The 13,643-nt window shown below is 58.2% G+C and overlaps 1 pseudogene; it reads right to left on the bottom strand.

Annotated features, from left to right (window-relative positions):
* Positions 1 to 2,883: 2,883 nt before the first annotated feature.
* LOC129555938 (TRAF-type zinc finger domain-containing protein 1 pseudogene) lies at positions 2,884 to 5,034 on the bottom strand (annotated as a pseudogene).
* Positions 5,035 to 13,643: the final 8,609 nt, after the last annotated feature.

Here is a 13,643-nt window from a genome sequence, read left to right as displayed (position 1 = left end):
TGCCTTGAAAGAACATATGTTTATTATTTCACAGCTCAGGTAGTGGGTGGGCAGGGCTGGCTCCTCCAGGAGGCTCTGGGAGGAATTGGGTCCCTCTGGTTTCCAGCACCCAGAGACCCTGAGTCCCTCGGCCTGTGGCCCCCCCTTCCACTTCAAAGCCCCCAGCCCGCATTATCTGAGCTCTCTGTCCCTCAACTCTTGTTCTGTCATCTCAGCTCCTTTTCATGACTAGCCTCCTGCCTCCCTTTCGTGAGGATTCTGTGATGATCTCTGCCTACCCAGGTGACCCTGTGATGACCTAGGCCCACCCAGGTGACCCTGTGATGATCCGAGATAACCTCTCATCTCCAGGTCCTTCACTTCATCACACTTGCCTAGCCCCTTTGTCACCGAAGGTCATGGACTCTCAGGCTCTGGAGGTCAGGGAGGTGTGTATTTGGGGTCATTATTCTACCACCCACAGCGTGCCTCTATTTTTTTTTTTTTCAGATGTCTCAGTAAGCTTCTATGATTTTCTGACAAACAAATCTCTCAGTTTTATAGAAACAACCCTATCAAAAATGCATATTTTCTGCCACTATAGTGAAAGGTATTGGGATCTTTCCCTCCTGCCTGATTATTGCTATGACATAGAAAAACTATTGATTTATTTAAATGGTTGTGTTTTCAACAACTTTACAGAACTCTTTTATGAACTCTCGTAGGTTTTCCTCTGACTTTCTTGATTCTTCTTGGCACACCATCATTGCATCGACAAATCATGATAACTTTGGCTCCTCCTCCGCAATAATCAGAGGCTCCACAGCTAGGAAACTTTATGGCCCTGCTGGCACTTCTACTACAACGTTGATGGGGCGCCTGCAGTTTGCTTTTGGGTTTTAACTGCTGTGATTTTAACTTTCTTTGCAAGAGTCACCTCCACAGATGATGCCTAAGTGGGCAACGAACTGGGGGTTGGGGGTCAGGACCAGGTCTGCGTGACGGCCCCCCTCTCAATTTTCATCCCACGGGGGTCCAACTTTGAGACTGACTCCCCTGAGGTCGGGGAGAGGTAAACTGCTCCCGGGTGGTTTCTCAGCCCTCACTTGATGGGACTACCCTTGCCCTGCAGGTGGGCCCCAGTCCAGGGGGAGGAGGAGGGCAGTCCCCCATCCCAGGTGCTTCTGTCGGCAGCCAGTGGAGCCAGGGGTGATGATCATAACCGAGTCTCCAGGCGACGGGCATCACATATTTACATCAATATCAGGGAAGACAAATTAAGCCAATAATAAAAGCCATCTGGAGATGGTGTGCACTCTTTATTTGTGAGAGAACGCCCTTCCTGGGGACGTTACACGGGGTGAGCCGCTTTCCCTGCAGCCCCTTCAGAGCTCTGACGCTGGACTGAGCCTTCCGCCCCTTGTCCTGTGTTCTGGGACTCCTCGCCCCTTACTGCTGGGCATGATGCAGAGGGGACCCAGGCAGGGAGGGGGCTGCTCCAAGGGGCCATCCGGCCGGGGGGGCCCTCCTCCGCCCAGTCTGCCCCCAGCCCCATCCCAGCCCCTGCCTCCCCAGCGGTACCACCTCTGCTGGAGGTCCGGCTGCTGGACCTGGTCCGGTGTCCCTGGTGTCCTAGGAGCCGGGTACCTGGGAGGCCCTGAGTGCAGCTCAGACACTCTGATGGGCCCAGCGGGAGGGGCAGGGGGCTATACCCATCACGGCAGCAAAGGGCTTCACAGTCCACAGACACGACTCTTCTCTGTCCCTTGTACCTCGGGGCTCCCCTCTCTGATATCCCACCTGGCAACCCCCTTGGCTGGACTGGCATGTGTGTGGGCTGAGTGCAGCCCAGCACTCTTCACAGGCGTGCCTCCTGAGCCAGTGCGGGAGGTCCCGGTTCTTGGGGAATCCGTCCCTCTTTCATCACAATATGTTCCAAGCGCTGCTGTGAGCCGGTTTCAGTGGAGTGGACCCTTGCTCTGGGGACCCATAGTTGTGGAACCGAGAAAGTTAGGGGGCAGCAGAGCTTCAGATCCCGTCTCAGCTCCTCGCAGCCCAGCCTGGAGCTGACCACTGCGCGGGAGCCCACCCAATCCATGAGCTCAGGGCGCACGGTGGCCTGGGGCAGGGGGTGACCCGCCTGGGTGCTGTCCCTGCTTTGAAGAAGAGAAGCAGGGGTTATGACGTTGGCCCGAGGTCACGGGAGCAGCTACAAGGTTGGCGGCCTGGCTTTGACCTCAGGGCCAGGCTCCCGGGGAGAAGGGGGCACCCCTGTCCGGCTCTGCTGCCAGCTCGGGGGCTGATGGCCCCGAAGTGGGAAACCGGGGTCCCAGGAGTGAGGAGGGCTGCCAGTCTTGCTCTGCACGTGGTCTGACCCGGGTCCTGGTTTTTGAGTCTTTTTTTTTTCCAAGTACAAAGTTTATTTCTATTCCAAGGATGATAATAATAACAGCAATAGTAAAATAAAAAGAGGTGAGGGGGCTCTGATTCTTGGTTTTCAGAGCCAACCACAAGTTTAGGCTTCAGTCCTGACTAAGGCAGAGCCCAGCATGGCTCTGGAGGGCACAGGGAGCCCCAGGCCTTCTCCATCAGAAGGCAGTGAAGACAAAGAAGCCATGCTCCCCTCAGAAACAGAAGGCAGTGACGCCAAACGCCAAAGAAGCAGATTAAAACAAAGCCCGAAGTCCACTCACCTGAAACTCATCTCCAAAAGCCTTGTTCCTAACACACATTGCAACTGGCCTGAACACTTTACAAAAGATCCTCCATGCACCCCAGAGCCCAAATTCTAGAGTGGGGATGGGCAGGACACACAAGAGGTTACCCTCAAGGTCCCAAATTCAGGCCACCACAGGAAGAGCATCATCTCACTGGTGGGACCAGCTTTCCAGAACCTTCCCTCTTTCCCACCAGGACCCCACAGCACCATGAAGCAACGGTGACAATATGTCAAAAGATGAAGCCCTGGTGGGGCGAGGGGCCCTAACGTACATTTCTGTGCTGTCAAAGGCAGCAGCTAAAGCTGAAACATTCTCAACAGCCTCCCTGCCAACCCTCCCTCAAACCCCCAAACTCCCACAGCACAATCTCAAAAGACACAAAATGGCCATAACCTAGAAAACGTTAAAATCTGAAAGGTCGCCCCGCCCACAGAGCCCAAGGGGCAGGGCTGCACTGTGACAAGTCGTGCAGAGAAGATGGAACCAGCGCGCAAGTTCTCTGTGGACACTTGTTACTCCTCCTCCTCCTCCTCTGCATCCCCAGCTCCCTGCTGCTTGGGGGTTTTTGCCTTTGCAGTTCTGCTGTGGTAGCTGGCAGCTGTGGGGGTGACCCGGGGGTTCCTGCCACCTTCACTCCTACCGCTTGCTGAGTATCTCCCTGAAGGCCCATGGGGGAAAGAGGGCACAAGGTTTTCTGGGTGGAGACTCTGAGCAGGGTAAGCCGCTGGAACGTGGCCAGGAGCCAGAGCCCCATTATGGCTGTTTCGACTGCGCCCCCAGACACCCTGGCTGTCTAAGTTGTTGAGCTTCAGAGCGAGAGGAGGGCTCGGCTGGCACCCAGGCCTGGGGCCTGATGTGGATGTTGACAGGTGGTTAGGAGGAGCTGTCGTATTGTTAGGGGGTTGGCTAGAGGGGAGAGGGCAGGCGGGCCCTTTAGCCGTTTCCTACTTGAGGTCATCTATGTAACCAGAAGACAGGTCTCCCTGGTGTCAGACATGCCTCTTGGGCAGCTCTGGTGAGGTCTCTCGAGGCTGGAGATCCTGGCTAGGGATTCCCTCCAACATGTGGTTGTTTGCTGTGGCTGGGCGTTGGTCACACTGGTCCTGTTGATGGAACAGCACCTCCTCTTCCAGCTGGACCCCACAGAATTCACACAGGATGACAACGCTGTCCTCCACAGGAGGAGAGCTGCTGAAGCCCATCAAAGACTCAAACTGGACACTGGCAGACTGCCGCATCAGCTTCTGGAAGATAACATCAGGGTCCCCCACCCCTCGGGGGGAAGTGCTACCCACATTGAGCGGAGGTAAGGCACATGATGGGTTACAGCTTGTCTGATGGTCAATCAGCAGTTCCTCTGGGTAGAGCTCCTCACAAAATTCACAAGGCAACATGGTCTCGTCAACTGCACCCCTGATGTCATTAAGAGCGCTGGGACCTTCACGCGACTGGTCTGCCTCATATATGACCCTCCAGAAGTCCTGCTCTGCCAAGGTGGGGGCCTGGCCTTCATTCTGCAGACTTAGGGCCAACATGAAGTCCAAATTTGCACTGTCTTCACCACGCTCTTTGGGGGTCTGCCAGCTTCTGTTCCTTTCCTGCCCTTCTTGTTCTTCCAGCAGATTATTCTGAATTGGAAACTGGGCTGTCATGCTCCTTTGGTTGGTGGTTCTACTTTGGAAAAGGTCTGATTCAAAGGCTCTCAGGGGCCTTCGAGGGACCCTCATGGGTGGGTCCAGAGCCTCAATCTGTCTGAGTTGGGACGCAACCCAGATCCTATCTGGACCCCAAGACTCATCATACGCGTTAGGTGGCATGGCAGCCTCGGCTCTCTTTTCCTCCACCTCTCTCCCACACACTTCAGGGTGAGTCTTCAGATCTTTCACCAGGACATTGCGCCCACAGGTGCCACATAACTCAGTCCGGGCACCACAGTAATCTTCATGGCCCTTCAGTTTGAGAACAGAAAGTTCCAGGTCACAGTGCTGGCAAAGGGCAAGCCGTAGAGGACACTCAGTCTCCTCGTGCTTCTTTAGCTGCCTTTTCTCCAACTTCTTGTTACACTTGCAGGTCACCTGACAGTGTTCTGTAGCCATGTGCGTCTCCATGTCAGATTTGGGAAATGGTTCCTTGCAGACAGGACACATACCAATGTTCCTTTGACAGTGGATCTCATGGATGGTAAAGTTAAACACAGGAATTTCTTTTTTGCAATTGTCACACAGTCGAGTGTCCTGGTCATTTAGAAATTCAGCCATCTTGAACTGTTCCTGGGACGAGACAACAGACGCCAAACCAACCCACCAAGCTGCCGCACTGAGCCTCTACGGTGAGTCCCCGCCTGGTTTTTGAGTCTTATCTGGCTTTGCCCCCAGAGCTGCGGAAGGGATCTGAGGCAGAAACGAATGAGGAGGGCGCTGGGGGCCGCCTGCCTGGGAGGAGGCGCCGCTGTGTCCGGGCCCCGAGGCCACGCAGGTCCTTCCAGCAGGTGCCCGTCACCCCGACCGGGGCCCTGACTGTCACCCGCAAACCTGACCTTCCCGACGTCCCCTCCCCGTGCGCTTGCCAGGGCCCCGTCCACGTCCGAGGGAGGCGCTGCCAGCCTGACCGGAATGGGCCCCAGGCGTGACTTTCTGCAGGAGTCGCCACACCAGCCCGGGGCTGCGGCCAGAGGGGCACCCTTCTCTGTGGAGAGTGAAGCATGTTTGTTTTCATGTGGATGATGATGAAAATATTTGTGCACACTCGTACAAACACACACACACACAACACCCATGCACACACCACAACATACACACGCTACAGTGCAAACACACACACACACATAACACCCATGCACACCCGCTCCGATCTACTCAGGGACAGCGAGGTGCCTGAGCCCTGCTCTCCTCTCGTGACCGAGAGCCCGTGTGCCTGGAACACGCACACGCTCCACGTGCCCATGAACGTGCTCGCTGAGTGGAAGCCGGGTGCTGGCTGAGGCCTCATGGAGGAGGGTGGTGGGCAGGAAGCCGGGGAACTGGGCCCCACGTGGCCGTGAAATGTCAGGAGCTTCGTCTGCTCCAGTCGATTACCTTTCTAATTTGAATTTTGTCACCGTTGTCTCTGGTGTATGTTTAATTGATAAATGTGCTTTGTTTTTAAGGTTGCATCGCTGGCTCTTTGTCCGTGTGAAGACAGGATTGTAGCTTCACAGGAAGACTGTGATGTCATGCTGCATCCGCGTCCTCTGCCTTCTGCCTGCCCTCCCCATCTGCGCCTGGAAGCGCCGTCCCAGCAAAGGGATCCGTCTGCCGAGCTCAGGGGCCGCCCCTGCCTTGTCACTAGTCTCCCTGTGATGCAGTCACCTCACAAGCGGCTGGGGCCAGAAATACTTAGTGTCTGGTCCTTGGGAAAAGGACCCACCTTCAACAGCTGGTTTTCTGAAGCTGCTGACAGCAGAATCCACCAACGAAGTTCAAACCCAGAAAATTCGAGGCTTTCCTGAGCTTGGATTCTGACTCGGGATTAGAGGACGGTGGGCAGTGGGCAGTGGGGTCTCTCTTGGCTCCAGTGGTCCCCGCAGTGCTCTGGTTCCTCCTGCGGGGTCCCCCTTGTCTGCTGGAAGGCAGTGACTGCACTGGCTGCAGGCGGCTGCCTGCACCCCCAACTGTGACTCCGCCCCCGACTGTGACTCCGCCCCCGACTGTGACTCCACCCCGAGACCCTGTCGCTGACCCGCCTTTGTCCATCTGCCCCTGGGACCACGCTGCTCTATGAGAAGCCGGCTTTGCTCTCATGGGACTTGTTTAAATTGCAGCCATCACTGTGTTCCCTAACTCATTTATACAGTTGACCACTCCCTAAGTCACAAGGAAAAGTGTTCAAAGCCTTTTCTCCCACAAGTGGCAGTTTAATTAGACAATGTCAGGACATCTGGGGATGAGGATAAATAATTTATTTGCTTTTTCTTACATAGAAAAAGGGTGCATCCCAAGGAAGCAAAAAGTATTTGAGAAAATGAACATGTTTTTCTTTGGACAGGAGATGCTCCTATTTACATCATGCCTCGACACAAAGCAGAGACGAGGGGCCCGGCCTGGCTGGCAAGTGACCCCTGGCCGCCCACGCCGGCACTGGAAAGGCCCAGGATGCAGCCTCGGCACTCGAGGCCCTTGGGGGCGCTGGCATGGACGCAGTAAACCTGAGATGGGAGCGGTGACTGCAGCGGGGGAGACAGCACGGGGGCGGGGGGAAGGGACGGGGCCTGTGAGGGACGGCTGTGGCTCAGGAGGGGTACCCAGCCCTTCCTGCCCTGGGTGCCGGCCCGTCCACCCTGGACACAGACCTGCCAGCTCCCCAGTAGAAAGACCCTTGTCCGCCGCAGGGAGAGACGCATTTCTGGAAACAGATGTCGTGGGGATCATGTGATAAGAGAGGCTCCCGATGGCTGGTGGGCAGGCTCGGGGTGCAGCGGGGGGAGGCGGCCTGGGACAGAGGAGCTGGTGGGGCCGCCCCCGTGGCCTCTGCTCTGGGGACACTGAACACAGGGCCCTGGACGCTGAGGCCATGCAGATGCATCTCTGCAAGGAGGGCCCATGCACTGGGGACAGAGCGGCACCTGGAGGTCTCCAGTGTCCAGGGCGGGTGGCCCCTGCCCCGTGGGAGGAGGGAAAGGCCCGTCCCGCCGGCCGGAGGAATCTGTAGCTCATGGCTCAGGGATAAGCCGGTGCCCAGCGCTGCCCTGTGTGAGGAGGGGTTTGGGAGCTCACTCACGGAGGTGCGTGGGGATGGGACTTGGGGCTGGGCCCTCCTGGTCTCCCCCCAACATCAGAGGGGCAGGCACGGTTGAACCTGAACTTCTGGCCTGAACCACTTTCTGAACTGCCATCTCCCCACGTGTCCTGCCCCAGGCCTCCCGCTTACATTCCAGTCCCGTCCGCCTGGCTGGCCTGCACCTCAAAGGCAGACCTGGATCTCAAACATAATGTGTCCCCGAAGGGCATCTTGATGCTCTTCCCCATCCCGCCCCCTGCCCCAATCCTAATCCCCCCTCAGTCTTTCTCAGCCGGAGAACAGCAAATTGTTCACTGAATGGCCAAGTATGGAGCTTGGAGTATTTTCTGATTCTTCCTTCTCTTTCCCTCCTCCCAGATCATCCGCCTGCAAACACTTGGTTCTCTCCACACACCCGGGTCTGCTCATGTCCTGTTTGCAGGGCCGCCTTCCTGCAGCCCCTCCCTGGGCTCTGGAAAGGCCTTTTCCCTCCGCTCCTGCCCAGGGTGACTTAGCCACATTCACGTCGTCATGAGCGCTCACCACTGGGTGAGGGGACCGCAAGGCACAGGAAGGCCTCTCCCGCGACACAGAGAAAGACAAAGGCTTCAGGGATTTCAGAGGATGGTTGAAAGAAAGAAAACAGGAGCAGAGGGGATGGAAATAATGGGGCAGAGCTGTCGGAGCTGAAGGGAGGCCCATGGAGCCCCACGGGGAGCAGATGAACGTCATGGCCAGAGTCTGAACCTGAACTCGAGAGACAGACGGGAGAGCCAGGGAGCCAGGGAGCCGGGGGCGGGGCCGCGCACCCTCAGAGGGACTGGAGTTGGGCTGATCAGGCCTCTGCCTGGGGCTGAAGACGAGGCAGTGCCTTCGCAGGTCTCAGCAGCATTACGCAGCATTAAGCATCGGCCGCGCTTGCCAAAGCGAAGGCGTTTTCCCTCACATAGAGCACTCTAGAAACGCCCTTTCCCCGGGCCCCGTCCTGAGGTTGTCAGGGACCTCTTCCAGGTGAGGAGGAAGCCAGAGGGTGAAGGAAAGGGACAGGGAGAGAGACAAGCCCCCCAGGAGCCAGGAGGGTGGGTGGCCTGCTGCGGCCTGGAAGCGGCCAGGCTGTCCCCACCCCCAGCTCCCCCGCCCAAGCAAGCAGCCTGGAGGAGGCGGGGGTGCAGGCGCAGATGGTGGGGAGAGCTGGTGCCCGGGGTGACGGAGGGGCAGGGAGGCAGCTGGAAGCTCCGGGAAGACCAAGGGTGGTTTAGAGACCCTGGCTCGGAGACCGTGGACAGTGCGGCGGGGTTGAGCTCCTGGGGCGGTGGGGCAGAAGAGAAGACGATCCTGGGACCTGCTCCCTTCTGCCCTTGGTCTTTCAGGAGAGACCAGTACCCCAGTGCTCAGCCAGGCCACACACGGTCCATCTGTAATCATCTCCTCGCTTCAGCGTCAGACGGCAGACGAGGGGCACAGCACGGGGGCCCTCACAGCAGGGCCATCAGCCCGGGCTGGGGGACCACCGAGTCAAGCGTCACTCCCGTCACAACCGTGCCTCCGTCACGGGGACCACTGAGGCCCATGCCGGCTGTCTCACTCCGCCTGTGGCTCCTGGGGCCACAGCTCAGTGATGTCCCGTCTCCAGGAGGTCCAGTCTCCTCTGGGCTCTGCGCGACAGTCTCTCACCCTCATGGCCCGGGAAGCTCATGTAACCGGCACCTCAAGCCTGTGTCCTTCGTCCAGGACACCCATCGACCTGGGATGGGACGATCGCAGCCTCTGGACCCCAGTTCTCTCGTCGTGTAGGGTCCGGAGCCCCCGGCAGGGGTCAGTCCGGTTGCTGGGCCTTCTCGGGCCTTCCCCGTCTGGCTTTCCCCCGAGCAGCGCTGGCCCTGGCTCCACACTGGTGCCCAGGCTGCAGGTGAGATGCTCAGGGTCCCACTCCCTCCACCCTGGCCAGGGGTACCATCGGCCCCGAGGCACCGAGCCCGAGGCTGAGCGCTTACCCGGCCCAGAGAGGCAGGGTTGGGCCTGGGGCTCTGCGCTGTGCTTGGCCAGCAAGGCCCTGGCTCTCGGCCTGCTCAGAGGTCCCCAGCTTTTCTGGAGGCCAGCAGGCTCCCAAAGGCTCCGTCAAGCCACGTGCATGCCGGGGGTCTGACCAGGGAGCGGGCACGTCTGGTGGGGCAGCCCTGCGCTGTGAGCTCACCCAAGGCTTCGCTCAGTCCCACACCTGTGCTCTTAGGACCGAGCCGGCAAAATTGGAGGAGTGGGGTATGGAAGGTGTGCCCCGCTGGTGGGGAGGGGTCTGGCCAGGTCTGTGACCCCAGGCTGTTCGGAGCTGCTTGGAGTCGAGCCCCCTCTCCCTGGGTGTCCCGCAGGCTCCCCCTGGCAGTGCCAGACAACTATTTTTCTTCTGGGAATCAGTAAATTCTCACTAATGTCCCTAAACATTACCAGAGTCTGTTTTCTTAAAGTACAAACATATACAGTATGTTCATCATTTAAAATATCATTTCCTTAATGGTTGGAAGTGTTCTCTAGCTGTTTCTTTCGAACTGTGAACAATTAGAGAACAGCACATTTCATTTCAGAAATAAGTACTGTTAGTGATCATCATAAACATCAGATGGTGGGATAATTGAATTAGGGTAATATGCCGGTTTCTCTGCTGATCGCTGACGATCCACAGTGGCTGTAATAACCGCGATTTGTCACGTCAGACCCACCGGTGCAGCCTCGGTAATCGAGGCGGTGCGCTAATGACCCTACACTTCGCAGGCCCGGAACACGCCGGAAACGCGCATCTTCTGCTTTTGTGGTTTGCATGAAAACACAGCTTCACGTTGCACTTGTCTGAGCAGGATCCAGCAGTGAGACTAAGATGGGGTCACCGAGAGATTTTCGGGGTGTGGGTGTCACGCAGTGTCCATCTGGGCACATGTGTGTGTGTGTGTGTGTGTGTGTGAGGTGCAGGCCCATGTGAATGAGTGTGGTGGGCGTGTGTCCATGTGGTCTGTGTGTGTGTTTGTGTGTTTATGTGAGTGTGTAGTGTGGTGTGGTGTGTGTGTGTGAGTGTGTGGTGTGTGGTATTGTGTGCTCCTGTGAGTGTGTGTGTGTGTGTGATGTGCAGGCCCATGTGAATGAGTGTGGTGGGCGTGTGTCCATGTGGTCTGTGTGTGTGTGTTTATGTGAGTGTGTGGTGTGTGTGTGTGAGTGTGTGCTGTGTGGTATTGTGTGCTCCTGTGAGTGTGTGTGTGTGTGTGATGTGCAGGCCCATGTGAATGAGTGTGGTGGGGGTGTGTCCATGTGGTCTGTATGTGTGTGTGTTTATGTGAGTGTGTGGTGTGTGTGTGTGAGTGTGTGGTGTTGTGTGCTCCTGTGAGTGTGTGTGTGTGTGTGATGTGCAGGCCCATGTGAATGAGTGTGGTGGGGGTGTGTCCATGTGGTATGTGTGTGTGTGTGTGTGTGTGGTGTGTGCGTTGTGTGCTCCTGAGTGTGTGTGTGTGTGTGTGCGATGTACAGACATGAGTGTGTCGTGTGGTGTGGTGTGTGTGTGTGGGCGTGGCATTGTGTGCCTCTTTGTGTGTCCCACCTGACATGTGGCAGTGTTCCCTGTAGAGTGGATTTTCTCGCCAGCCAGAGCTGTCCATCCCAGGGTGGTCACTGGGGCCTCTGGAAGGGGGACTGGGTGCCCAGGTGCCTGGGTGCTGGCTGTCCAGAGCGGTAGAAAGACAGGGTGGCTGGGGAGCTGTGACTGCCAGCGGGGGCCTGCCAGGAGGGCAAGCACATGCCGTGTGGGGCCCTGCTCCCCATCTAGAAACCTCGGACACCCTGGCGGCTCAGAGCCGGGTGCCCCCAACTCCCGCCATCAGCCTCCGGGCCTTCAGTCGGGGTGAGACACAGCCATTGCCTCCACAGCCTCTGTCCTGTGACTGAGCAGGGGGTTGTGAAGCCACAGGCCGCTAGTCGCTAATTAAATGTCACTTGAGGACAGAAGAGAGACTTCTGAGCTCTGGAGACCACGGAGAGCTCCGGAGACCATGGAGAGCTGCGGAGACCACGGAGAGCTCCAGAGTGGGAGTGTGGTCAGGGTCTCCTTCACCCCAGGCCCACCTGCCCGCCTGTCCTGGGTCCACCGTGGGCCCCAGGCCCCCTGGTTCCTCAGGGAGTGCTCCGGGGGCGCAGGCAGGAGGCAGGAGGGCAAGGGAGGGGCAGAGAGCCCTTTCCTGGTGGAGGTAACCGCCCCGCCCCGTCTCACCGTGGAGGGGCAGCGCTGGTGCCCGAACACACCCCTCGTCTCTCTCCTGGGTGTCAGTGTGGCTGTGGTGCCTGCTGCCATGCTGGGGGCCGGGCACGGTCTGGGCACTGGAGGGGCTTGCAAGGGCAGGGGAGGCACTGAGCCGTGGGGCTGCCCCCGGCCCTCGGGTGAAACGCTGTCTCCAGGGGTTTGTCCCACATGCCCCTAATGGGGACTCACGAGGTGCAACTGCCCTCTTTCCACGGGGGGGCAGACTCTGGAGGGTCGCTGATTCATGGAGGCCGCACCTTGTCATCCGCTGGCCCCCGCCTGGAGTGTCCTCCTGCACAAGGCAGGGCCTCTGTGAGCTCGTGGGACTCAGAGTGGACTGGGGATCCCTGGCCTGTGCAGAGGCCGCTGGGCAAGGGGAGAGGCCCTGGCCTCAGCCGGGAGACCAGGCTCCTGGTCCCCGAGTCTGTGCTCTGAGGCCGGGGTGTCAGCTGGCACAGGGCTGAGGGCAGGCCACCCCGCTCTCTGGAGCCCAGGGCCAGAGTCCGGCCTCCCGACAGCCTCCCCGGAGCTGCGGCTGGTGCTCGGGTGTCGGGGCGGCCGGCCCTCCCTCAGGGTCTCTTCCAGGAGCTCAGGCGGGCGTTGGCTGTAGTGGCAGCGAACTGCGAGCCAGCCAGAGAAAGAGGAAAGGACGTGAGGAAGCGAGCACACACGCCTCCCAGTGGCCCCCGGGGCAGAGGGGCCGTCCCACAGGAGGCCGCAACGAGACGCAGAGGCAAGCAGAATGGCACAGAAATATGTGGGTGCAGCACTGTGTGTGTGTGGCGAGCGTGTGTGTACCGTGGGGCGTGTGTCTAAGTCTGTGGTCTCTGTGTGTGACTTGTGTGTGTGCACTGTGTGTGTGTGTGAGTCTGTGGCTGGTCTGTGTGTGTGTGTGAGTCTGTGGTCTGTGTGTGATTTGTGTGTGTGTACTGTGGTGTGTGTGTGTGTGAGTCTGTGGTCTCTGTGTGTGTGTATGATTTGTGTGTGTGTGTGATTTGTGTGTGTGTGCTGTGCTGTGTGTGTGTGTGTGTACTGTGGTGTGTGTGTGTGAGTCTGTGGTCTGTGTGTGTGTGAGTCTGTGGTGTGTGTGTGATTTGTGTGTGTGTACTGTGGTGTGTGTGTGTGCGTGGGTCTGTGGTCTCTGTGTGTGTGTGTGTCTGTGTGTGTGTGATTTGTGTGTGTGTGTGTACTGTGGTGTGTGTGTGTGAGTCTGTGGTCTCTGTGTGTGTGTGTGTCTGTGTGTGTGTGTGTGTGTGTACTGTGGTGTGTGTGTGTGAGTCTGTGGTCTGTGTGTGTGTACTGTGGTGTGTGTGTGTGTGAGTCTGTGGTCTGTGTGTGTGTACTGTGGTGTGTGTGTGTGTGTGTGTGAGTCTGTGGTCTCTGTGTGTCTGTGCGTGTGTGATTTGTGTGTATGTGTGAGTCTGTGGTCTGTGTGTGTGTGGTGTGTGTGTGTGTGGAGCGTGTGCACACTTTCGCACTCTGAGCTGGGGGCTGCTGCGTTGCAGACTGTGCCTTGAGCAGGACCGACCTGTCTCCCGGGTGGAGGGGTATGTGGCTATGAGAGGATTCCTGCGGGAGGGCGAGGCGGGCCCTCAGCAGAGTGGGCTCTCTGAGCTCAGGTCCCGACCCGGGCAGCCCGTAGCCCCTTGACCGTGTGGGAAGGAGGCTCTGGAGCCCAGGTCCCCGGGGGCGGGACAAGCCCTGAGGAACTTTCCAGAGTGCCACACTCGGGAGAAACATAAATGCAGTTTCTAGAGTGGGCGGCGTGGCCGTGGAGGCAGGGCGCACTTTTCCGTCTGGACCGTGTCAGGTGCATCTTTTCAGAAACAGTTCCCAACCTGAGAGTCCCGTGCCTGCGGCCCTCAGTGTGAGTGGCCCCGTGTGAGCACTGATGGCTGGTCTTCGGGGCATGT

This window comes from Moschus berezovskii, chromosome 12 (genome assembly GCF_049115385.1).
Source record: "Moschus berezovskii isolate FMDL1 chromosome 12, NW_MosBer_1.0, whole genome shotgun sequence".
In the NCBI taxonomy this organism is placed as follows: domain Eukaryota; kingdom Metazoa; phylum Chordata; class Mammalia; order Artiodactyla; family Moschidae; genus Moschus; species Moschus berezovskii.
The sequence above is the reverse complement of the archived record's forward strand: the minus strand, read 5'-3'. Positions and strand labels throughout refer to the sequence as shown.